At 40.6% G+C, this 25309-nt stretch overlaps 1 pseudogene across 1 annotated transcript in view; it reads right to left on the bottom strand.

Moving 5' to 3' along the window:
* LOC306920603 (protein Hook homolog 1-like) overlaps positions 1 to 25309 on the bottom strand; it is a 32973-nt pseudogene continuing 7664 nt past the window's right edge. The window contains exons 4-5 of the transcript XR_013792505.1: positions 24101 to 24427; positions 1 to 1627 (exon numbers count right to left, since the gene is read on the bottom strand). The product of XR_013792505.1 is annotated as a protein Hook homolog 1-like (transcript). The remainder of the gene's footprint in view (positions 1628 to 24100; positions 24428 to 25309) is intronic.

Here is a 25309-nt window from a genome sequence, read left to right as displayed (position 1 = left end):
TCAGGTAAAGGGGATACAGAAGCCCGAAACGTTTGAGAACCGCCGACCTGTTGTGTACAGATAGACCGTACCGGTAAGTGCTCATTGGTCAGCTCATCCCAGGAAAAGGAGTGCTTAAGGTCACTTGAGTGTTCTTTTGTGGGGTGGAGGGGGGCTAGAGGACCCGGTTTGGATATATCGGTGTATCCCTAGATGGAGATCAAGGTTCAAGGCCTAAGAGTGTGAGATCTACTTGGTGGTCGTGGATGCTGAAGGAGTGTGTGGAGTCTACTTGGTGCTGGTGGCTGGCGCGTTGATAGACAGCCGGCGCGTGGCGTTCGTGACCTGTCGCTGCTGCGACAAGAACGACTGGCCGGGGGGCACCAGGGAGGTGGCGCGGCCTCCAAGCCGAGACTCGATGGCCAGCTTCTGAAAATTCAGACTCTTGTTGTTCCAAGCCGTCACTATCAGCTTCTCCTCGTACTCTCTCAGCTTGGCCTGTTCACACTCCCGCTCTAGACTGATGATCCGCTTTTCCCTGTCTGCCAGCTGGTTCTTCAGGGCAAGAATCTCAGCCGTGGCTGGATTCAACTTGGGGTCCAAGGCCCTGATCACATTGCGAGCTTTCTCCAGGTACATTTTGTACCTCTCCTCCATAGCCCTCATGTCATCATCCTTCTTCTTTAGAGCAGCCATCAGCTCATCCACTCTCAGGGATGTCTGCGTGTTGTCTGGCTGAAGGTCCTCCAGAAGCTCTTTCTTCTTCATGATCTCATCCTGAGCCTCATTCAGCTGAACCATGTGAGCGTCAAGTTTCCTCTTCAAGTTAGAATCATCAGGTTTGGCCGCCTGACTCTGTAAAGCCTTCTGGAGGTCTTCGACCTGCTGCTGCAGAGCAGTCATCCGCTCTCTGCTCAACCTATTGTCCGTGTCCAGTTTGCTGCGTGTTCTGTGTGCCTCTTCAAGCTGAGCCTGCAGCTCGCTGACTCTCACACAGTCCTCCTGATGCAGCCTCAGCATCTTGTTCTCATGCTGCAGCCTGATGAACTTCTCTCTGAACTCAGAGGGGAGGAGCTCAGCTGCCAAGGTATCATGGCTGGGACTGCTGGAGGGAAGCATCCCGGGTTGTTTGAGCTGGGCCTGCTGGACCTGTGTGCATCGTAGCTCCTTGTTGGTCTCCTTCAGGGAATCTCGCTCAATGATGATCCTCTCTCTCTTTCTCCTTCATCATAGTTTCGTGTTTCTCCTCAAACTTCTTCATCTCGAAGGCGAGGTTGTCCGCCCGCCGAGTCTCCTCAGACAACTTCTTGTGTATCTCCTGGATCAGCCAGCAGGCTGTTCCGTTCCTCTTGGAGGCCGGTGACCTGAACATCCAGCTCCTGACAGCGCTGTGCCAGCATCTCCTTTTCTGATGAAACCTCCACAAGTTCCTCTAGTGCCTTTTTCAGCTGCAGCTCCGCGTCCCCAGGCGGCTCCGCCCCAAACTGGGCCATGTTCTCGTTACTCATGAGCTCTTGAATGGCTGTCATGACAACATGCTGCACAGACTCCTCCAGGGTCATAATGATCTGGATGTATTCTTGTTTGCGTTCACATCTCACGGCACAGCCCAGTATGAGCTGTAGCACGCCTCCCAGCCTCCTAGGCTCTAATTATGGACAGGTGTGGGGGGGAAATTATGCACCTACGTGGGAACACGGTTTTTACCAGTAGCACAGAGAACAGAAAGAATGTGAGCCAAGAGAACAGAAAGAATGTCATATATGCACTTTATTTTCTATTAAAGCAAAGCAAAATGATTTCTGCCTCTGCACATTGGACTTCTTTATGCCTGCGTACACCTACAACCACAGAATGGGTGCATCAGTGAGTTTGTCAACAATTGTTTGGAAGCTGACAAACAGCACTTATAACAGTAAAAACCGTGTTCCCACGTAGGTGCATAATTTCCCCCCCACACCTGTCCATAATTAAAGCCTAGGAGGCTGGGAGGCGTGCCCGTCTGTGCCCAAACAATAATTCAATTAGCCAACAATCAACATATTAAGGCTAAATAATAACAGAAATAATAATCAGAAAATACAACTGTGAAATGGCTTCTACATTCCGGCCCCTAATTGTGCATAATATATAAACACAATTACAAAATACATTTTTAAAGAAGCCATTACACAAAATAAACATTGGGTGTGTGGTATGTGTTTGTTGTTGTCACTGCAGAAGAAAGAAATAAAGAGAAAGACTAGAGAAAAGAAAAATCAAAGTTATTAGTCTTCAGTCTGTTCTCTCTGGTGCCCTCAATAGCAAATTATGGAGCTTGTTGACTGACAGGCCCTTCCAGTGTACTGGTCTTCTGGAGAAGGCTTGACATAGCCCTCAAGCCACCACAGAAAGTGAGACAAGTCTGTGTCCCTTTCCTGTGTCACAACTACAGCGCAGCCTTGCTTGCTTCCTGGGAAGTCAATGAGAAAAGATGTGTATTCTTTTTTAAACTCTCTCTTCACGGCGACGCGTTGTTTCAACATGTCAGCCTGCTCCTCTGAAGTCCTCCTCCATGAAGTCGTGCTGCTTCTGAATGATAGACCACCATCCACCATCATGTTTCCCACGAAGTCAGTGGCCTTCAGCCCACGTGAAACATCATCGGCTGGATTATCCTTTGTGCCAATGTGCCTCCACTGGTCAACGCTGGTAGCTTCTCCTATGACTGCTGTTCTATTTGCCACAAAGGTGTGGAACCTCTTAGTTTCGTTGCTGATGTACTTAAGTACTGTTGTACTGTCTGTCCAAAAAACAGATTTTTCCAACTTCAGTTGCAACTCCTTTCGCAGCATCCCATCAACTCTTAGTTTTCCTTTCCTAGGGTGATAAACTCCATGATGTGGAATATACCACACTTTACCATCGTTTCTTTTTAATTGATCCTCTGGCACAATCTCTGCATAGCCTTGATCAATTACATCACTCAGAAAGGATGTGTATTCCTCATGAAATGTCTCATTTTTTACAAATTTTCTTTTCAGGCTCACAATACGCTGCCCTGCTATGCAGCGGTTGTTGGGCAAGATGGGGGTTTCCTTCTTGAAAGGTAAGTCAACAGAATAATGACCATTTTTCAACACAGATGCGTTATGCACAATGTTCATGAATTTAACATCCTCTTCTCACTGAAGTCATGATTATACTGTTGAATGATCAATTCCTCTAGGTGTACAATAGAGATTCGATTTGTGGAAATAGTAGAGTAGCCTCTCTTGCTCATACTGTCATTCAAATTACCACCTCGAAGTGGGCCATTCAGAACCCATCCTACTTTGGTCCTCACTGCATAGGGACCATCTTCCTGGCTGTTAATGACTTCCCATGGTTCTATGACTTTAGGAGCATTAGTCCCAATGAGTAGATCGATGTCAGAGTCAATTTGGTGTATTTTGATGCCACTCAAATATGGCCATTGATCAACATCCTCCTGTCTGGGAATGTTGCTCTCACTCACCGGCATGCTGCTGTGGGTGAAAACCTCAGGCAAATCAACAAAATCATCTTTGTCCAGTGCAGACACTTCCAAGCCATACACTGCATGTGTAGAAATAGTCTTTGACTGCCCCATAGTTCGCAGCATAATGCTGGTCCTTTGTTTTCTGACATTCAATTTTTGGGCAAGGCTCTCTGTGCAGAATGTTCCTGAGCTGCCAGGATCCAAGAAGGCATAGGTTTGTATGATTGTGTCACATTTTTTGGATTTTATCTGGACTGGCACAATTGAAAAGGTGCAATCATCCTCACAACCAGCCCCAATATGACCACATAATGTTGGTGCAGTAGTTGCATCGCTACCTGCTGGTTCAGCCTCCTTAGATGGCTCAATTTGTTCAGAGAATTTTCTTTTGTCCTCTCTTTCAATGTGGAGAATGTCTGGGTGTTGTTGGCTGCACACATTGCAAGTCAGTCTATTGACACATGTTTTGTTAATATGGCCCTCCTTTTTTAGGCAGCCGAAACATATCCCCTTCTCCTTAATGAAGTCGATCTTTTCCACAATGAAATGCTAAACCCCTCAAAAGAGACTGACCCTAAACCAAACCAAGCTACCAAAGCTAATTAATAAAACAGATACTGATGTTAAACTACATGTTTGTGCAATTCATTTCTATAACATTGTATGTGTTTAACATCAGTATCTGTTTTATTAATTAGCTTTGGTAGCTTGGTTTGGTATGGTTTAGGGTTAAGTCTCATTTGAGTGGCATTTAGCCTCTAACTTCATACTTTGTGTATAGAATATACAAAAAAATAGATGAATTTGGTGATAAAAATAGTGATCGGGGAATTTACGTTGATTGATCATGAATGAACTACCCAGTTATTGCATAAGCCGAGTTAGAAAGCTCCGCCTCTCATGGGTCATGTTCTTTAAATGTAGAGAAACCGAAGAGTAAGCAAGTATTGAGGCGTGAACAGCGAAAACGAAAGATGTATTCACCTCACATGATTTACCATGACGAAGACGAGCATATATACCAGTTATGTGCTGGGCGTAAATTGCGGTGCTATTTTTCACCGGCTGCCTGTTTCCCGTATGTTGATCTATATACATCGAAAGATGGCCTGTTTGAGACCGGCATGCCTCATTTGAGAGTTTATGCGTCTGAATTTGAAAGATTGAACATGGCTCTTATGGAATTCATCAATTACTTGCTCTGGGAGAGATGGGCTAGCAATGATTACATCAAACCACCTGTAATGGTGGAAGTAGATGATTCAGTCGCATCTAGCTCTAATCTCCTTGTCGACTGCTCAAGATCAAATTTGTGGCTGTTGGTGAGATCGCAGTCTCACCAGGGCCCTCCTGAAAAACCGAAAACTATGATGGATAAAGAGAAATACTTCCCGATCCATATAGCATTTCATGCAGGAGATTTATGGTTGTTACAAGATGTGTTGAAATTAATCAATATGTTTTTCGCCAGAGCAAAAGAGTGTAGAAAGGCATTACTGTTGGAGGGACGCCTTACAAGGGTCAATCATGTATTGTCATTGGACTATCCCTTTGCAAAGAAGCCGCGGCGCGTAGATCTGGATAAACCCCGCAACATAAATATACCCACACCAGCTGGTGCAACATTATTCTCAATGCCTGATGACAGCCTGGAAAATGACACCCCAACATATGCAGCTACTACGCCCATCCCTCCTACACTATAGGTAAAAAGGCGAACTCTGAATATGATGAGAGGGCATTTTGGGGCTATGATACGGGGGACGCTGAATATTTTGAGCGGGTAGGCCTATTATCCACAAATTCACCCTTTCCCATGACACTCCGACCACATCAACAGTGCTTTCGACGCCATCCCCAGTGAATTTGCCCATGACTATGGATGAGAATGATGGGGTGATCAGCACAGTACATATAGATATTATGAAAATACGAATTGTGCAACTACCCGAAAAGGCTATAACTGAACAGATGAGAGAAAGTTGCAACGGTTGTCAGATAAACCATTCTAACCATGTTGTATGTACTGTATTGAGACAAATATTGGTCTGATATTGTGTACCATCTACTGTGAATATTCCTAAATATGCAGTCGTAATAAAATATGTAATCATAAAAATGTGTATATTTTGTTGTCATTTTGTTAGTGCAAATCATTTCTGCAACATTGTATGTTTTTAACATCAGTATCTGTTTTATGAAACAGCTCTGGTAGCTTGGCTTGGTTTAGGGTCAGTCTCTTTTGAGGGGTTTAGCATTTCACTTCATACTTTGTGTGTAGAATAGACAACAATAGAAGAATTTGGTGATACAAAGAGTGATTGGGTCTAGTCAAAAGGGGTATTATATTAAGTCATATTAGTGCCTCAATGTATAATATTTTTATTTACACCATGGACAACATAGTTTATGTATGTAAAACGTACAGTGACTGTGTCCACATGACTGTGTTCCCCAGTGATGGGGAGTAATTTTGTCTGAAATTGTGACCCTTGCCCCAAACATAAACAACTTGAATGTAGTCATTTCAAGTTTAATGTGCCAACTTGTTGACTCTTTTCAAAACTTCCCCTAGAAAACCCCTGATAGAATTCATACAATGATCGTATTCATCACCCCTAACGCTAAAAAGTTTTGTGTAAAGATACGGAGACAAGCAGATTCTGTACATATTTGGTATATTTTTATTGACCCAGTTGCGACAGAGAGTTCCCAAGTCAGATATCAGGCTGTCAATAGTCACAAATATTGTGTCTATCATTAAAACAACCAGCCCTTATAGTGTGCAATAAGTGGTATCTGGGTCTATATTATGCAGAGCTTTAACAATTAATACAGTATCTTCAGGGCTCTTTAGGTCTTTATAAACCGAAAATGCCTATTTATTTACCCCAATGCACCCCTTACACTATATTTTACTAGGCCCTGACATAAATATATATATATTTATTGTATATTGTGAAGTTTCACAGCAACTTTGGGTGAGCAAATGATCTAGTGACCTAATCTACCTACTATCCTCAGCCAGGATTGAGAACTATTATGATGATTTAGCCTATTATTTTGACTAAGATGTTAAGATACGGTGTTCCACATCAGATTTCATGCCCTAGGTGTATGCTTTTTTCCGTACAATGCCCCCTAGGGATCAATTTAGTGAGATAATAGGGGGGAAACCATGTTTTAACCATAATGTAATGGCAAATGAGTGTTGGATATGTCACTGAGGTTAATTTGTGTATGTACTCAGAATACCCAATACTCAAAAATGTTGCTGTCCTGTATCTCTGATAGACCATATAGACCATTGGCTGGTGAAATCAGATGGAGGATGCTGTTAGGATGCTGTTAGGGACGCTGTTGACTCTGTAATTATCTACCCACCAGGGGGAATGGTGAAGTATGGGGATCTTTTACCACTACAGAGGTTTGCACAGTTACAAAATGGATAGAGAACATGTCTGAAAAATGATAAAATAGCTGAAATTAACAATTATTCCAAATTTAGTTGGCAAAATAGTTATTAGTTAATAGTTATTGGTATTGGTTGAATAATGTACTAGTCATAATATAATGGGAGAGAACAACTGAGTGAATGAGTCAAAAGTGCCTGGTGATTGATGGTGAAGGATTTACTATCTATCACTGACGAAACTATCTATACAGATCACTGTAGATCTAGAAAACAATAGGCGTTTAGCCTTTAACAACAGAGTTTAGCAACTTTTTCAAGAATATAATCTTAGAAGTAAAAATAATTCCAGGATAATTGATCCGAGTAGATGTTTTTGTATACATCGATAACCCCTGCCTATGTAGGAATTTTACGTTTTCTCCCACAAAACATCTTATCATTACAAATAAAATAAAAACTGTAAATAATTTGTAATATTGAGCAATAGCTTGTATACTAGATACAACTATATAGATGAACCTAGCCTAGATACTAGATAAAACCCGGCCTTGTCAGGTTGTGGGCCTCATGATAGCACTATAATGTGCTACATTATAGTCCCTTTCTTCTTAGCCGTGGAGGGTATCTGATGATTTGAGCCATTTTGTTCCAAAATAAAATGGGTTTTTAACAAAAACCACCTGCTGGTGGTGCTATAACCGCCTGATCTGGACATGTATGGGTATCGGGTCATGTCTGTGTACACCCCCCTATTCCATCTAGCTACCCGTTTGTCATATACTGTCATAAACTTTGTCATAAACTTCCAGTTTTTGATTTTGTTTCGTGTTTTTATCACATATGTTTGTTACATATTGTCTTGTCTGGTGTGTAGCCTTTTTTGATTTTGTTTCGTATTGTTGCTGTGTTATGTTTTTTGCTGTTTGCTTTGTGTCATTTTTGTTTTGTTTTCTGCTGTTGTATAATTTTTGTTTTGTTTTTGTGTCATGATGTTTGTTTAATGTGTGTTTTGTGTTTTTGTTTTGAAAAAAGTTTTTTGTTTTGTCAAGTTTGTTTTGTCTACTGTGTAGTTTATTTATTTTTGTTTTAGTATTTTTTTGTTTGTGTTGTGTTTTGTCCAGTTTTTGTTGTGTCTGATGTGTAGTTTATTTATTTTGTTTTAGTATTTTTTGTTTGTTGTGTCACGTATTGTCTTGTTTTTCTGCTGTTGTATGATTGTTGTTTGTTTTTGTATCATTTTTGTGTATGTGAATGCTGTAAATAGTATTGTTATGTAGTTCACAATTTACAATTTAGGCATTTTACCATATGAACCCCCGTAAAATCATATTTTTCTAAAGATTATCAACATGAATCATACGCTAACTAGTAACCTACCATCAATCCATCAGTGGAATATCTGTATGATGAACCAATACGTATGCACTATAGAGTTCTGTGCCTACATAAGGTGTACTAATAGTCCTAACAATAGGGGCATAATGCTATCTATGGTGCTGAAATCGTTTGCATGACTGGTTGATCAACATCTACAGAAATTGCCCACTAGGTAGATATCATTAACTTTCAATATAATTGAAAACATATACTTATATTTCCCACACCAAGAGTCGAACTTTGGTCTCATGGCTAGACTCCAAGCATCCTAAACCACTAGACCATATGGGATTATGATGTACTACCCATAATGTATGGTTAATAACCTGATCATACATTGTCTGAAGACAATAATTACTGCTCAAACCACTGTTCCCTATAGCATAACATAACCATATTGTAATATAATTAGAGAGGACAGATATGTTACATGTAAGAATATAGAATATAGAAAATAATAGCAGAGAATATCGGATCCATGTAATACTGTAAAAACTGACAGTTACTGCGTACAAATAATCGTAAACACCTATGGCTCTCATACTATTCTGTATGTTGTGTAGTTGTTCACAGATAGGCTACACATGATGTATTTACACCGGTCAATATTCAAGCTAAGTATAACCCATTCATGTATGTATTGAGCCTATGGGGTAAATCTGAATTACACCTACATTACTTAAATTCACAGCCTATGGGCAAACCTGATATTACACCCTTTATGGTTCCGCACATGCACAAGGCAGCCAGATAGGCATACAGTCATCCAAGCATACAGTTAGATAGCATCTCCAGAGTTAAATATCTAATGGTTTCCATTTGGTCCCCACCTGTCCATAATAGACCTATGTTACAGACAAAAATCAGTTAGACAGTAAACCACGCCATAGAAAGCCATATAGACAGCCAGACTATACTATATACTATACAGTCAGGTCCATATACATTGGGGCATTTGGTTACCATACCACCAGTAACATTGAACATTGAAAGCCTGAATTAGTCTAAAAAGTCTAAAGAATTTTTTGATAAAAATACAACTAAATAGTTTTTAGTAATTTTGAAGACTTGCTACATTTACTAGCAAAGCATGACTCATGACCCCCCATACTGGCTATCCCTACATGCCTGATTATTACCCCTATAATCATAAAACCTTCATCAAGAGCCCATTTGGTTGCATGCTCATCATGATTTTAGCTGTCTGTGGACCAAAAATGAAGTGAACTGAGATCCACTCCCCTAGAGGGGCTTGAAACCCCCAATGCATTGGGGTGTAGTGGTGTTAACCGGTATTACACCGATGAGATGCTCAAATCCATAGTCTATGGGCCAAACCTGGTATTACACCCCCTTGTAGGGCCCATGGATGGGGGTGTCCTCTGAACCACTGGGACTAAAAATAAATAGATGAATTGCACTAGGAGGCTGAAACCCCCCTACAGGTCTGTAGTGGTTGTATGAGGAATTACACCTACATTATTAGATCCAGTCTATGGGTCAAAAAATGGAATTACACCATAAAATGGACAAATCTGTTAGACAAAAAAGAAAAGCTAGACAGCAGACCAACCTGATGTTTAAACCTGCAGTACCATCTATACGCCACATTTACACTAGACTACACCTACACATAGTAGACCAACCCCCATACACACCCACCCACACAGTAGACCAACCCTATACATACCCCACCCACACAGTAGACCACCCCCTCTAACTAACCATTGTGCAAACCTTTTCGAACATATTTGCGGCATCTACAACACCCAAGCTAGTTCAAGCTTTCTTCACTACGAGTTCACACGTACATAGGCAATACAATTTAGAAACCACATTTACACTAAAAGTTTTATGTTTTGTAAGTGTTTTTCTTTTTTTTCTTTTTTTAAAGTTTTTTATTTTCTATTTTTATTTTTTCATTATAAGTTTTGCTTAAATTCATTTTCTTTTTTAAATTTGCATAATTTATTCATACTTTTTATTTTTCCATACCTGTACTCAATAGTGTACACCTACTGTACACCCAATACTCCAACGTATATATGCACCTGGAAATTGCAATGTTAGGGGTATACCATCACACAAGCTGTGTGTTTTCCTGTAATCTGTCAGCTGCTGTCATCGGTCACCTGTCACCTGTCACCTGTCACCTGTCACCTGTCACTTTCAAAGAGAAGGGGTCCCCCACCCCCCTGGCCCCCACACACACACACACTGCACCTGGCACATCAAAAAGATAAGGGATCCCCCACCCCCGGTTTTAACTATATCTAATTAACACATTAACACAACAAACATTGTTTTGAGGGGGGAGGGGGTTACAACGGCCACCTGGCACATCAAAAAGATAAGGGATCCCCCACCCCCACCCCCACCCACACACAGAGGTTCATCTAAACTTTCTATTGTTCTATTCACACCTGGAGCCGGCATGTCTGTCTGTCTGAGGGACACCCCCCCTTCCTGAAAACACGCAGGCAGGGGACAGAGAGAGAGAGGGAGAGATGGAGCAGACTTAAACATTTAATGATATAAAACACTTAAGCTCTTAATCCAGAGCGATTTATAATAAGCAAGAACAAAAGCATGGCATACATCACAACATAAACATTAAGGTATGCATGGAATTTAGGGAATGCGTGGAATTTTATAATGATTATTATGCTAATTATATTTATGAGTTTATGAGTTATGGTTTTATGAGTTATGGTTTTATGAGTTATGGTTTTATGCTAATTATATTTATGAATACATTAACATAAATTACTCACTAGCGCCCCCAGTGGCCAAAGGGTGTAAGGTGCAGACACATATATAGACTACTTATATGATGACAAGCAGTCTGTTGTATTATCTCCAAGCCTTGATGTGTAGGCTACTGTGATGCTTTGTAATTGTGGAAATTCAAAAAAATACTTTAAAGTGGAAAAAGTAATCAATTGTTTTACTTGAAGTAAAAGTATCAATACTGCAATGTAGAACTACTTCGTAGTAAAAGTCCGGAATTCAAATTGTACTTCAGTAAAAGTACAAAAGTATTTGCGCCAAATGTACTTAAATTACCAAAAGTAGAAATAACTCACTATGCAGAATGCCCCATTTCAAGTTTTCAAATGTATAAAATATTTAGAAAATAGCAGATCTATACAAGCTCACAATGCATTGCATCGCGACGCATTGTGAGTGTGTACATCAGCTATTTTTAAATGGCCTAAATGTATATAGGGCTGAAGTTGTTACTGTATGATTTGTAATAATAATCAAAATCTACAAAGTAACTAGTAACTAAAGCTTTCAAATAATTCTAGTGGAGCAAAAGTACAATATTTGCCTCTGAGATGTACTAACTGAAATTAAAAAAGCCAATGTGCCTCATGCCCACGGATTTGTACCTGTGGTAGCCAAAAACATGAATACTCAGAGAGGAGGTGTTGTTGCTCTGTTTAAACATGACATTTACAATGATATTACTGTAATTGATACATCAGCTCAAGAGCAAATTTGGTTCCAACTTCAGAGTGTTCCTGGTGTAATGATTGGCGGGGCCTATATACCACCATCTGACTCGCCTTATTTCTCTAATATAAGCTTTTCTGAAATCCAGGCTAAAACCCAGGATAACACTTTTGGCTATGTGGTGGTGGGTGATATGAACACTAGGGGCAGTATTATGCGTGTCTTAAGTACCAGGTCTTATTACTTAACTTAAGACCTGGAGGCGTGGTCAATGCTCTTTGGCCACTCAGAATAGCCAAATGGCATTGATCACACCTCCAGGTCTTAAGTTAAGTAATAAGACCTGGTACTTAAGACACGCAAAATACAGCCCAATATGTGTGGAGAAAAAGTGAAAGAGCTGCTTGAAGATAACAATGGCATGTACTATAAACCAAAGATAATAACCTGTTGGTTGTGAACAACTTGCATACCATGTCTTACTCCTTTCCTAGTTCCCTAACCTACCGCAAAAGACAGAACTGGATTTCTGAAGTAGACTACTGTTTAATCACTGCCCGTTATATAAAGTGTGTCAGGAGTTTTGATGTGAACCAAAATATTGAAATGCCATCTGACCATGCCCCTATGTCTATGGAACTTGTATTCCCTGAAGAAATGATAAATGCAAAGATTTTATTACAGCGTACTCAGGATTTGTGTGTGAGTTCTATTAAGGCTCACCCTGACAAACCCCGATGTATGAAACCAGTGCACTTTACAAATATTGATGTAGAACAGTTTGCTCTTAATATACGTTCACTGGAAACACCTGTCATCACCATTGGCCAGAATTCGGATGATATGGCTATGTGGTTTGCTGAATCTTTGTATAACTGTGCTGCCCAGAGCAGACTAGTCAGCCCTGAAACACAACCCGCCCAGAAACCAGCAAGCACTCCCACCCCGGTGGCAGCGTATATTGGAGTGTGGTGACGCAACAATGCTATGGAAAGCTATAGATTGGAAGGGGGAGTTTTCTACATCCCCTCGACAAGAGATGCCTTCTGAAAGTGAATTCCAAGAGCATATGGAGAGGCTGCTGAACCCTCCTGTCGGTGAGGGAGAAGACCTGCAACTGGATAACTATAATGTCAACATGCCAATTACAGATGACCCTATCACTAGGGCAGAATTAAGTTAAATATGTAATTGACCGCCAGCTAAAGGCAGGAAAAGGAGCGGGCCCTGATGGTGTAAGCCCAGGTGTTTTCAAGCTTCTGCCAGTTGAATGGGTCACGTTTCTATGTACACTCATGAATTCCATATTTCTAACTGGCTATCCAATGAGCTGGGCCCCTGCTAGACTGATGATGTTATTTAAGAAGGGTAACCGACTTGATTGTGACAATTATCGGGGCATAAGTGTGATCAATAGTGCAGCAAAAGTATATGACTATGTGCTTAATAGCAGACTGATGTGCTGGTATAAGCCATTCCGAGAGCAGGCAGGAGCTCAACCTAGAATAAGCTGCATAGAGCACATTGTGGCACTTAGGCTTATAATTGAACATTGTGTCAGAAAGAAGCTGAAACTGTATGTTGCCTTTATAGACTTTTCCAAAGCCTATGACAGGGTACCAAGAGGAAAACTGTTCAAAGTATTAAAGAGCCTGGGGTGTGGAGTTACTATGATCTTGGCCCTGATGTCAATGTACAGTATGTGTACAGTACAGTGTGACAACAAGTATCCTGGGATCCACCACAATAACAGCATCCACTGGAGTGAGGCAAGGATCCCCTACATCCTGCTTCCTGTTTGTAATGTTTGTCGACATGCTCATCAGAAAGTTGAAACAATGTGGGGACGATGGTTTCCTAAAATGGCTCCATGTTTTAATGCTAATGGATGACACTGTTATCCTGGCAACATCAAGGGAAAGGCTGACTGAAAAACTGAAATATCTGGAGGAATATTGTGATGAATATGGCATGCTTGTTAATGAAAGTAAAACCAAGTTTATGGCTATATCAGGATCTGATGAAGACAGGCAACCTATTCAGCTTGCTTCCCTTACAGTGAAGCATTGTGACAGTTATACATATCTTGGAGCCATCTTCACTGCTGATGGAAATGCCCGAAACTCACTTGCCCTGCATGTAAAGGAGAAGACAAAGCACCTAAACAAACTGATTATCTTCCTGTCCACCAACTATGATGCTCCATTCTGTGTAAAACGCAAGGTTTTTGAGGCTGCTTTCTCATCAGCTATATTGTATGGGTGTGAGGCTTGGTTGAAAATCCCCTTAAAGTCTGTTGAAACTCTCTACATGTCTGGAGTGAAATCCCTACTTGGGGTAAGGGTTACTACCCCTAACTTAACCTGCCTGTTAGAAGCAGGACTGCCTTCAGTGCAAGCTTTGGTGAGAGAAAAGCAAGCCAGGTTCTTCACCAACATACAGCAGCGAAATGGCATGCTTGATGACCCCTTGTGGTATGTTCTTCAATTGCTGAAGAAGGAGAACCAAGTCATGTATTCTCATTTATCTGAGATAATGGAAAAACAAGATCATATTGAGAGTGACCGAAGGGACATGATTCATAAATTACAATCCAAAGAGGGAACAAGATATAAGACATACCGAGCCATCAACCCAGATCTATTTATTCACCCACTCTATGCCAGCACCAGCAGTACACCTTACATTGAGGACTATTTGAGGATAACCTTTACACGGTTTCGGTTGTCCGCTCATAGACTGCGTGTGGAAATGGGAAGATGGAGCCGCATACCACCTGAACAGCGGTTTTGCCAATGTGAGACTGGTATACAAAACGAACAGCACATACTGGTGTGTCCCCTCACACATGATATCAGAGTGAAATATGGACATGAGGGTATTGATTTGAGCTCACTCTTTGTGGGCACTAACAGAGAGACTTTGCGTATGCTACATGCCTGCCTGTCACTAATGGAGCAATAGAAAGCTCCTGTTGTAAAGGGATTCTGTATTGTGTATTGTATATTTTAATGTATTGTACCTTTTAAAGTTTTTGATTAATTGTTTTTTTATTATTGTTTGGACCCAATGTTTTATACATTTGTCAATAAAGTAACTAACTAACTAACTACAGTAGTGGAGTAGAAGTAAAGGTATTGGAAATTGCAAATACTCAAGTAAAGTACAAATATCTCAAAATTACTTAAGTACTTACTTAGTTACTTTCCACCACTGATGACTGGAGCTGCTCATTGATATGAGACTGACTGCCAGTCACTGTTATAGAGTAGTATCACTATGATAGAGTCCAATACTGTAATAGTTGTTGACCTCATTTACATTTTACATAAATAATAATGCATAATGTATAAATAATGTATACTTGGGAAGCTCATGAACGTAATAAATTGTGGGATGAGCTTGTATATCTGCTATTTTTCCATAGCTAAAGTATAACATAATGCTTAAAACACCAAAAGGGGTTCCCGTCCAGAATGGGTTAAGAATTACCTAAGAATTAGGGGTTATCTATGCAAAGTACACAAACAATCCATTTAAAGAAACATTAGACTTTAAAATCTCAAGCAATAGCGAGAATAAGATTTAACACTTGAACGCAGAAATCCACATTCAGTGGGAACATTAATAAAAATAACAGATCTACAAGCTCACAAAGCGCTGTGAGTTTGTAGACCTGCTATTTTTTAACGAAGAGATTTGGTGTAGAGGGAAAAAGTGGTCCAAGTACAGAGTTAACTCAGGTCTGTTTCACTAAGTATAGACTAGAGGGTTTCATTGGTTTAGACTCCTTCAGTTTGTATTCTGCTATGGAGAAAACCTGATGTAAATCTGAAAACACATTGGAGGCCATGAAGTAGAATTGATTTGATACTCAGTGCCTAGTTCACGTTCACATTCATCATTCATGAAAAGATAAAACACATGGTTGGAATAGTTAGAAAACTGATCCTTTACCAACAGAAAGATGACTTGTTAAGGAACCTGATATATGGAATGCAATAATTGAATGGTTTAAATTAACTGACTATCTTGATTATTATACAAAATAAGACCTTGCTTCATATATCATAATGATTCAGCATTCTAATTACAACATTCTAATTTAATTTGTGAAGTAACTAAATATGTACTTAGAGACATAAATTATATTAAGGTTGAGTGTATTATAATGCACTTATAAGGCGTTACAACACTTGTTGTATAATGTTTGTAATTATGCATTACAACTTTATAACAAGGTTTATAAAGTATTGTAACGTATAATCATATAATTTATAAGTGCTGGTCATAATGCATTATAAACTCAGTGGAACTGCACATTATAACTACCAGGTAAAACTTTACTTAAAGGTCGGCTCTACAAGATAGAGTCCCAAATGTGTGAAGTGATTAAATGTCAGCTTACAACTTGAACCCCAGCATCCCTATTCTGAATGGAATGTTTGCCAAAAATAGTCGATCTACAAGTTCACAACGTGTCGTGTTGCAACGCATTGTGAGCTTGTAGATCGGCTATCTTTGGTGTAGTGTAAAAAAGATCGTACCAAGTACAGTTGCAACTCAGGTCAGTTTTACTAAGAGGGTTTAAATGTCTTCTTAGTTTACCAGCAACATGACTGGCAGTGGTGGAAAAAGTAATCAATTGTTTTACTTAAGTAAAAGTATCAATACTGCAATGTAGAACTACTTCGTAGAAAAAGTAAAAGTCCGGAATTCAAATTGTACTTGAGTAAAAGTACAATTCAGGTCTGTTTCACTAAGTATAGACTATAGAGGGTTTCATTGGTTTAGACTCCTTCAGTTTGTATTCTGCTATGGAGAAAACCTGATGTAAATCTGAAAACACATTGGAGGCCATGAAGTAGAATTGATTTGATACTCACGTGTGCCTAGTTCACGTTCACATTCATCATTCATGAAAAGAGAAAACACATGGTTGGAATAGTTAGAAAACTGATCATTCACAAACAGAAAGATGACTAATAATTAGCAAATTGTTAAGGAACCTGAAATATCGAATGCAATAATGGAATGGTTTAAATGAATCGACTATCTTGATTATTATACAAAATAATAGCTTACTTCATATACTGTATCATCATGATTCAGCATTCTAATTACAGTTACTGTAATTAAAAAAGGAAGAATAAGTCTGCATACCGTTTTGAAAGCTCCCCAAAAACTTTATTTACCAAGGCGGGGTAAAAACACAACATTTCAGCCTCTGTTGCCTTCGTCTGTTATATTAGATAGCAACACATATAGTACAGGTATATATAGAGGTAGGGCAGATACAAATCAGTGACACCTGTGGACAGTCCTTATTTGGGCTTGAACTCGGCTATGACACTCAGGACAGAGAATTCAGCCATTAGGCTATCCCTGTGCAGCCACCAGGGGAAGGAATCATACACACATATACAAACATCATATCAATACCCGATCTAAGTGTAAACACAACTCACTGAGCTATACAGAGAGTAGCCTACATAATGCATTGTCATTTCCATGTAATAACGTATTAAAAACACACTTAAAAAAGACAAGACCAAAAACAAACATATTTACATTTACAGGAATGGTTTGATATCAAACTCTTCATTTAGACCGTATGGGGCCATAGTGTTAAGATTATAAATGTGGAACATTTCTCTTTGGAGTAGGCGGCGCTCCTGATTTCCCCCTCTGGGGGGTTTGTCCACTTTTCCGATGCCTATATAGCGAAATTGGTTAATGTTGTGGCCAGCTTGCTTGAAATGTGGGGTTACGCTCGTCCCCGCATCTAATATTGGAGCGATGCTCGCTCATGCGGGTACGGAGGGCTTGATTAGTTTTGCCAACGTATCCCAAGCCACAGGTACATTTAATCAGATAGATCACATTAGTGGAACTGCATGTGATCACCCCACGGATCTGTAGTGATTTACCACTGTGGGGATGCGTATATGTCTGACATTTGGTAGTGAACCTGTGGTGAATTATGAATCAATAATTCTTACAATATCTCATGTTCTTGGGCATAGCATATGGTGATCTGTTGTTTAGTTGGTCAGACTAGCTGGCTGGCTTAATTGGGGTCTGTCTTTGATATTCAAGGACCACCTGGGGACAGGGGTTGTTTTACTGTGCCTTTTGTTTGAGTCCTGAGATCCTGGTTCACACCTAGGGCCATCAAATGCTAAACATGGGTTCAAAGTGGCCACTCAACAAATGGCTGATCAATGCGTAAGCCGGGGTTGACTTCAGGGGAACAGTGAACACGCCTCTATTCTCACCTCTTGTCTGTGGAAATGTACTTAAACCGTTAGATTTCTATGTCAAATTGTCAGTTCTGTCCGAGGCCGAAAGGCTGAGGAGCCTATGCCATGCTATGCTTTGCTGTGTACTCCGAAATAAAACATCAAGGAACATCTACTCTGCTGTCTGCCGTGTCTCACACAATTATCTCCGCTCTCCCGTTTTGGTTAAGTTTGTAGGGTCTCGTGCCAAAATACGCGACATGTGGTGCTTTCGAAACCGGTGTCTTTGGTGCGTTCCAGCGCCAGACAGGAAGAATCGGCGGCTTTTTATTCAGTCTAATCAGCGAGTTTTTGTGGAAGACGGCAACGACGGGTTCCAGCGGAACGAGGACGAGGATGACGACGGACCACCGCGATGAGGAGTGTTGCGCAGCGACGACGTGCGTCTCTTTCCAACTGGCCAGTGGACAGAGGGGCGGTCGACGAGGAGCAGCAGCCTTCACGGGGGCCTTCGATCTTCAACTCTACGCGGGGGACGGCGAGCAGTGGAGGGGAGCGATGCAGCGCAGCACGGCACGGGGACGCCAGCGTTCCAGGGGGAGAGGGGTCCGCTCATCCCGACGGGGAGAGGCGGCCACTCGACGCTTGGCGCGGCGGCGGTTTCCACTTTCCATGCCGACTGACCTACGCAAGCTGAGGGCCTTCACGGGCCTACGGGGTCTGTGGTGAAGTTACGTTGCGGCCTTTTTCTCTTCGTGTTCCCATCTCTGTTGTTTCAGAGCTGGGAGGGGGGGGGAGAGATGATGAGATGATGAGAGTTTGCTTCGAGAGCTTTCAGCGAAAACAGCGGTGAACATTTTCTCAACTTGATCCGTGGCTGAGCGAACTTTGAGGTAACGGAATGCAGCAAACAGAAGACTTTCCTTTGTTCATATGAGGGAGACGGACATTCCTTCTTTCTGATTACAATTGTGCGTCACGTTCGTTTGTACTAATCATTTATGTTTATGTTATAGGGCAATTGGCAGCCGTTGAGTGCCGACAGTGTTTAAAGTCAGGATAGTGATTAAATTACAGGGTAATTAATTGGTAGTCGTGTAGTACCGACAGTGTTTAAAGAGGGTTTAATTTGATTCTTTGGTTCTCTAGGGCTTAAAATGTGATTTAAATTACGGGATGGGAGTTATTAGTGAGGGGTTAAATTTCTGTTGGCTTCTGTTCTGGGATATAACGTGTTCTTCCTTTTTCTTATTTTTCATGTGAATTCCAAAGAGAGTTCATGTGATTTGGTGTGTTATTGGTCCTGTGAATCTCCAAGAGAGGTTTATGTGATTTGGTGTGTTATGGTCAGGATAAGTCTAAGACTTATTTTGATTTCGGTCCTGTGAAAACTCCAAAGAGAGAGTTTCATGTGATCTGGTGCTTATAAACATGTTATCCTAGATTTGAGTAACAACAGGGAAATTATCCTCCTAATGTTCTGTGACATTTTTAGCCATAAGAGTTTGAAATAACGCAAAGAGAATTCTGATCCGATCCATCCACTGATACGAAATTGTGTTTGAACTTACTGTAATGGAAACCAATTATGAATTATCCACTGATACGAAATTGTATTTGTACTTACTGTAAAGGAAATCATTTATGTCGAGTTGTGTAATCTTGAATGTCTGTGTTTGAAAACTATGTTGGGGAAATCTGTTATTCTGGTGTCTTGAGTATTGTTAAGCTGAGGATCAAGGGGGGTGGTAACTGGTAAGATAATTATGGTTTCATATTTCATAGTGACAGACTGTGTCTGTCAAAGGGGGAATGTGGTGAATTATGAATCAATAATTCTTACAATATCTCATGTTCTTGGGCATAGCATATGGTGATCTGTTGTTTAGTTGGTCAGACTAGCTGGCTGGCTTAATTGGGGTCTGTCTTTGATATTCAAGGACCACCTGGGGACAGGGGTTGTTTTACTGTGCCTTTTGTTTGAGTCCTGAGATCCTGGTTCACACCTAGGGCCATCAAATGCTAAACATGGGTTCAAAGTGGCCACTCAACAAATGGCTGATCAATGCGTAAGCCGGGGTTGACTTCAGGGGAACAGTGAACACGCCTCTATTCTCACCTCTTGTCTGTGGAAATGTACTTAAACCGTTAGATTTCTATGTCAAATTGTCAGTTCTGTCCGAGGCCGAAAGGCTGAGGAGCCTATGCCATGCTATGCTTTGCTGTGTACTCCGAAATAAAACATCAAGGAACATCTACTCTGCTGTCTGCCGTGTCTCACACAATTATCTCCGCTCTCCCGTTTTGGTTAAGTTTGTAGGGTCTCGTGCCAAAATACACGACAAACCCACACTGTGCACAGTTACCGCACCTAAAGTTCCCCTCGGGAATATTATCTAAAACTGTACTTTTTTTCGGCTCAGGAGTATAAGATCTGACCAGCTGGTCTCTTAAATTTGGAGGGTGCTTAAATACTACAGCTGGGGCTTGTGTGAACACAGTGTTCAGTCTAGGGTCTGACTGGATAATATGCCAATGTTTAGAGATTATGTTTTTAAATTTAAAACCCATAGGAGAGTATCTGAGCACACAGAAGGGAGCATTAGCCTTTTTGGTTTTAATTTTGGGAGCGAGGCATTCCTCTTTTTAAAACGGTCGGCAGCGACATCCAACCATTCCTGCTTATACCCTCTTTCTAAAAATCTGTTGGTGAGATCTGTAGCTTGTGCATGATAACCAGCATCTGTGCTGCAAACCCTTCTAGCTCGATGAAATTGGCTAATAGGTAAACTTTTAGTTTTAACCAGATGAGTAGGGTGAAAACTGTCCCCTCGTAAAATAGTGTTTCTGTCTGTGGGTTTGCGATACAGATCTGTCTGTATCGTGTTATCATGTCTGATGATCAACACATCCAGAAAGCTTTGTGTGTCACTGAACTCCAGCGTAAATTGGAGATGTCCGTTCACAGCATTTAAATAGGCATGAAATTGTGAGAGAGCTTCTGCCGTACCAGCCCATGAAATAAACAAATCGTCAATGTAGCGTCGATATAAACGAATGTTGGAATGATAAGGGTTAACAGTAGGATATAGCACAAACTGTTGTTCAAAATAGCCCATGTATACATTTGCGTAATTTGGGGCCATTGTGCTACCCATGGCTGTCCCTTTGGTTTGCAAATAAAAATCATTCTTGTACAGAAAATAGTTCGTAGTCAACACTAATTCAGTGAGTGCAGTGACACATGCAGTACTGGGTTTGGTAAGAGAATCTCTTAATAGTAACCATAGCAACCCATCGAGCTGTCTAACCTGTCACCAACAACTTAGATCGGGTATTGATATGATGTTTGTATATGTGTGTATGATTCCTTCCCCTGGTGGCCACACAGGGATAGCCTAATGGCTGCATTCTCTGTCCTGAGTGTCATAGCCGAGTTCAAGCCCAAATAAGGACTGTCCACAGGTGTGAGTGCTTGTCACTGATTTGTATCTGCCCACTTATACCTCTATATATATCTGTACTATATTCGTTGCTATATCTAATATACCTGACAAGGCAACAGAGGTTGTGTTTTTACCCCGCCTTGGTAAATAAAGTTTTTGGGGAGCTTTCAAAACTGCGATTTTAAACAGAGATGATTTTACAAAGTGTAAAATAACATGGAACATAACATTAAATAAATAAATCTGCTATGTCAATAGTAATAATCTGTCAGTAATATAAATCATCTTGACTAATTCCCTGTTATCTTAAATGACACTATAATCTTGTACAGTATATGGTATGCAGTAAGACCTGCTACTGTTTCTGCTCATCTTTAGATAGTGTTTATCTGTAATATTTACAAACAGCTAAACTCTTCAACACATTAACACTTAGACACAACATGTAGATCAAATGCGTGAAGTGATTAAATGTCAGTTTAAACACATCATATCAATAATAAGGTCAACAGTACTGTATGTAGTAAATCCCTTCAACTGTTATGATGATAGAATATTTTCTGATTGTGAGTCAGATCATAATATTGTTAATGTTTTGATTTTGTCTCAGTCAGAATATGTTTAATATTCTAATATGAAATATAAAGTGTTGCCAGAGCGTAAAATGATCGTTTAATTTTACACTCTCAAGAGATCTATAAGGGTCCATTTGGTTACCAACTCTATCATTTAGCTGCAGGACCACCTGGAACCCCCTCAAGGACCACTGGTGGTCCCCGGACCACTGGTTGTATCTCCATATTTAAACTTTTTATATTTGTTAATTCATAAATTAATGCCTTACTTCATCATACTACAATGTCACACAACAATTGCAAAAATACAGATCTGTCTGTATCGTGTTATCATGTCTGATGATCAACACATCCAGAAAGCTAATTTGTGTGTCACTGAACTCCAGCGTAAATTGGAGATGTCCGTTCACAGCATTTAAATAGGCATGAAATTGTGAGAGAGCTTCTGCCGTACCAGCCCATGAAATAAACAAATCGTCAATGTAGCGTCGATATAAACGAATGTTGGAATGATAAGGGTTAACAGTAGGATATAGCACAAACTGTTGTTCAAAATAGCCCATGTATACATTTGCGTAATTTGGGGCCATTGTGCTACCCATGGCTGTCCCTTTGGTTTGCAAATAAAAATCATTCTTGTACAGAAAATAGTTCGTAGTCAACACTAATTCAGTGAGTGCAGTGACACATGCAGTACTGGGTTTGGTAAGAGAATCTCTTAATAGTAACCATAGCAACCCATCGAGCTGTCTAACCTGTCACCAACAACTTAGATCGGGTATTGATATGATGTTTGTATATGTGTGTATGATTCCTTCCCCTGGTGGCCACACAGGGATAGCCTAATGGCTGCATTCTCTGTCCTGAGTGTCATAGCCGAGTTCAAGCCCAAATAAGGACTGTCCACAGGTGTGAGTGCTTGTCACTGATTTGTATCTGCCCACTTATACCTCTATATATATCTGTACTATATTCGTTGCTATATCTAATATACCTGACAAGGCAACAGAGGTTGTGTTTTTACCCCGCCTTGGTAAATAAAGTTTTTGGGGAGCTTTCAAAACTGCGATTTTAAACAGAGATGATTTTACAAAGTGTAAAATAACATGGAACATAACATTAAATAAATAAATCTGCTATGTCAATAGTAATAATCTGTCAGTAATATAAATCATCTTGACTAATTCCCTGTTATCTTAAATGACACTATAATCTTGTACAGTATATGGTATGCAGTAAGACCTGCTACTGTTTCTGCTCATCTTTAGATAGTGTTTATCTGTAATATTTACAAACAGCTAAACTCTTCAACACATTAACACTTAGACACAACATGTAGATCAAATGCGTGAAGTGATTAAATGTCAGTTTAAACACATCATATCAATAATAAGGTCAACAGTACTGTATGTAGTAAATCCCTTCAACTGTTATGATGATAGAATATTTTCTGATTGTGAGTCAGATCATAATATTGTTAATGTTTTGATTTTGTCTCAGTCAGAATATGTTTAATATTCTAATATGAAATATAAAGTGTTGCCAGAGCGTAAAATGATCGTTTAATTTTACACTCTCAAGAGATCTATAAGGGTCCATTTGGTTACCAACTCTATCATTTAGCTGCAGGACCACCTGGAACCCCCTCAAGGACCACTGGTGGTCCCCGGACCACTGGTTGTATCTCCATATTTAAACTTTTTATATTTGTTAATTCATAAATTAATGCCTTACTTCATCATACTACAATGTCACACAACAATTGCAAAAATAGCCGATCTAGCCTACAAGCTCACAATGCAGTTTGTAGATCGGCTATGTTTGCTAGTTCCACGCACGCACCAACGCACGCACAACGCACACACGCACGCACCAATGCACGCACACACCAACGCATGCACGCACGGGCGCACGGGCGTACGCATGCACGCGCACACACACACACACACACACACACACACACACACACACACACACACACACACACACACACACACCAGTATATGACATCTCTTGAAAAGTAACAGTTTTGGACATACAGGGTTTCCACCCGACGGAGACAACATCAGGGTTAATGATAATGTACAGTGACAGTACTAGTCACTTACGTGTTGATAATCCCACAGCAATCTCCTCCACCTGTTCTCCATGTTGGACCTGACAGATGTAAACTCCTTTATCTGTCTCTCTGTAGTCTCTCAGTGTCAGAGACACGTTGCCTTTCTGCAGCTCCAGGATGTCCAGGGTCAGTCTGCCCTCGTAGCCCCTCCCCTCGATCACCTGCCCATTCTTATACAGGTAAATGCACTCTGACTCCTTAAACCAGCTGACTGTCATGGAAGACGCGCTGGTCTCAGGAGAGAGGTGACAGGAGAGGGGGACATCTTCGCCTCTAGAACCCCAAGCATAGCCTTCAGTGTTGAGTTGAAAACCACCTGGAGAAATATGAACACAAGTAGTTTACATGTGTAGCCAAGCTGTATAATAGCATCCTTAAGACGCTGGTACTTAAAGGAGCATTCAGTGATTTGGGTGATTTGGAAAACCACCCAGGCCGCCCCGGTAACAAAATGTGCACATGCACGCTCTACAGTGGGGGGAAGTGCAACAGGCCAACAGCATGTGCACCAAGGCCCACCCCACTCGATCATGATTGGAGGAAGGCCCCTCTCATCCTGATTGGTTGAAGGCTTTGCCACCCGCCACCAAAACTGAAACTAGGGTTTTTTGACCCCAGGGGCTCACTGGGGACAGGGAGGAACTCCTTATATGGTCAGCACACTCTATAGTAGGGAGGATTATCCAGAAAAAAAGAAAAAATAAGTGATATTTGAATTAAGTCAAATCACTGAATATACCTTTAAGCACCTTGGTAAGGAATGACTCTTCCAGACTGTGGTCAAATGTACATGCCACTTCCAAAATGGTCAGTTCTCTACTGTATTCATCAACAACAACAATATCTGGTGTATTAGCTGTGACATCTGAAAAGGCATCATTTTCATTATTGTGCATGCACATGGCAGTTGAAACACGAAAGTGCTTATACATTTTGGTAGATGATGAAACATATGATTTTAGCTAATATGTCAACAATTCTGTCGTGCCTAGCAATGTACATTCCCTTATATACATAGCAGCCATTAAGAATATGTGACAGTGTTTCTGTAACTGGAGTGTGGTCATGGTGCAGAGTCAGACAATGAGGAGGAAACGTGTTACCACAGAGAGAGATTGAGTCTGGTTGGAAGGACCTGTAATCAGCTGGCTTTGACTGTAAAGGTGACTATATCCTCATCAACTGCATAATTCTTGAA

Source organism: Electrona antarctica (genome assembly GCF_951216825.1).
Source record: "Electrona antarctica genome assembly, chromosome: 3".
Classification (NCBI taxonomy): Eukaryota; Metazoa; Chordata; class Actinopteri; order Myctophiformes; family Myctophidae; genus Electrona; species Electrona antarctica.
Note: the sequence above shows the minus strand (reverse complement) of the source record. Positions and strands in the feature narration are given on the sequence as shown.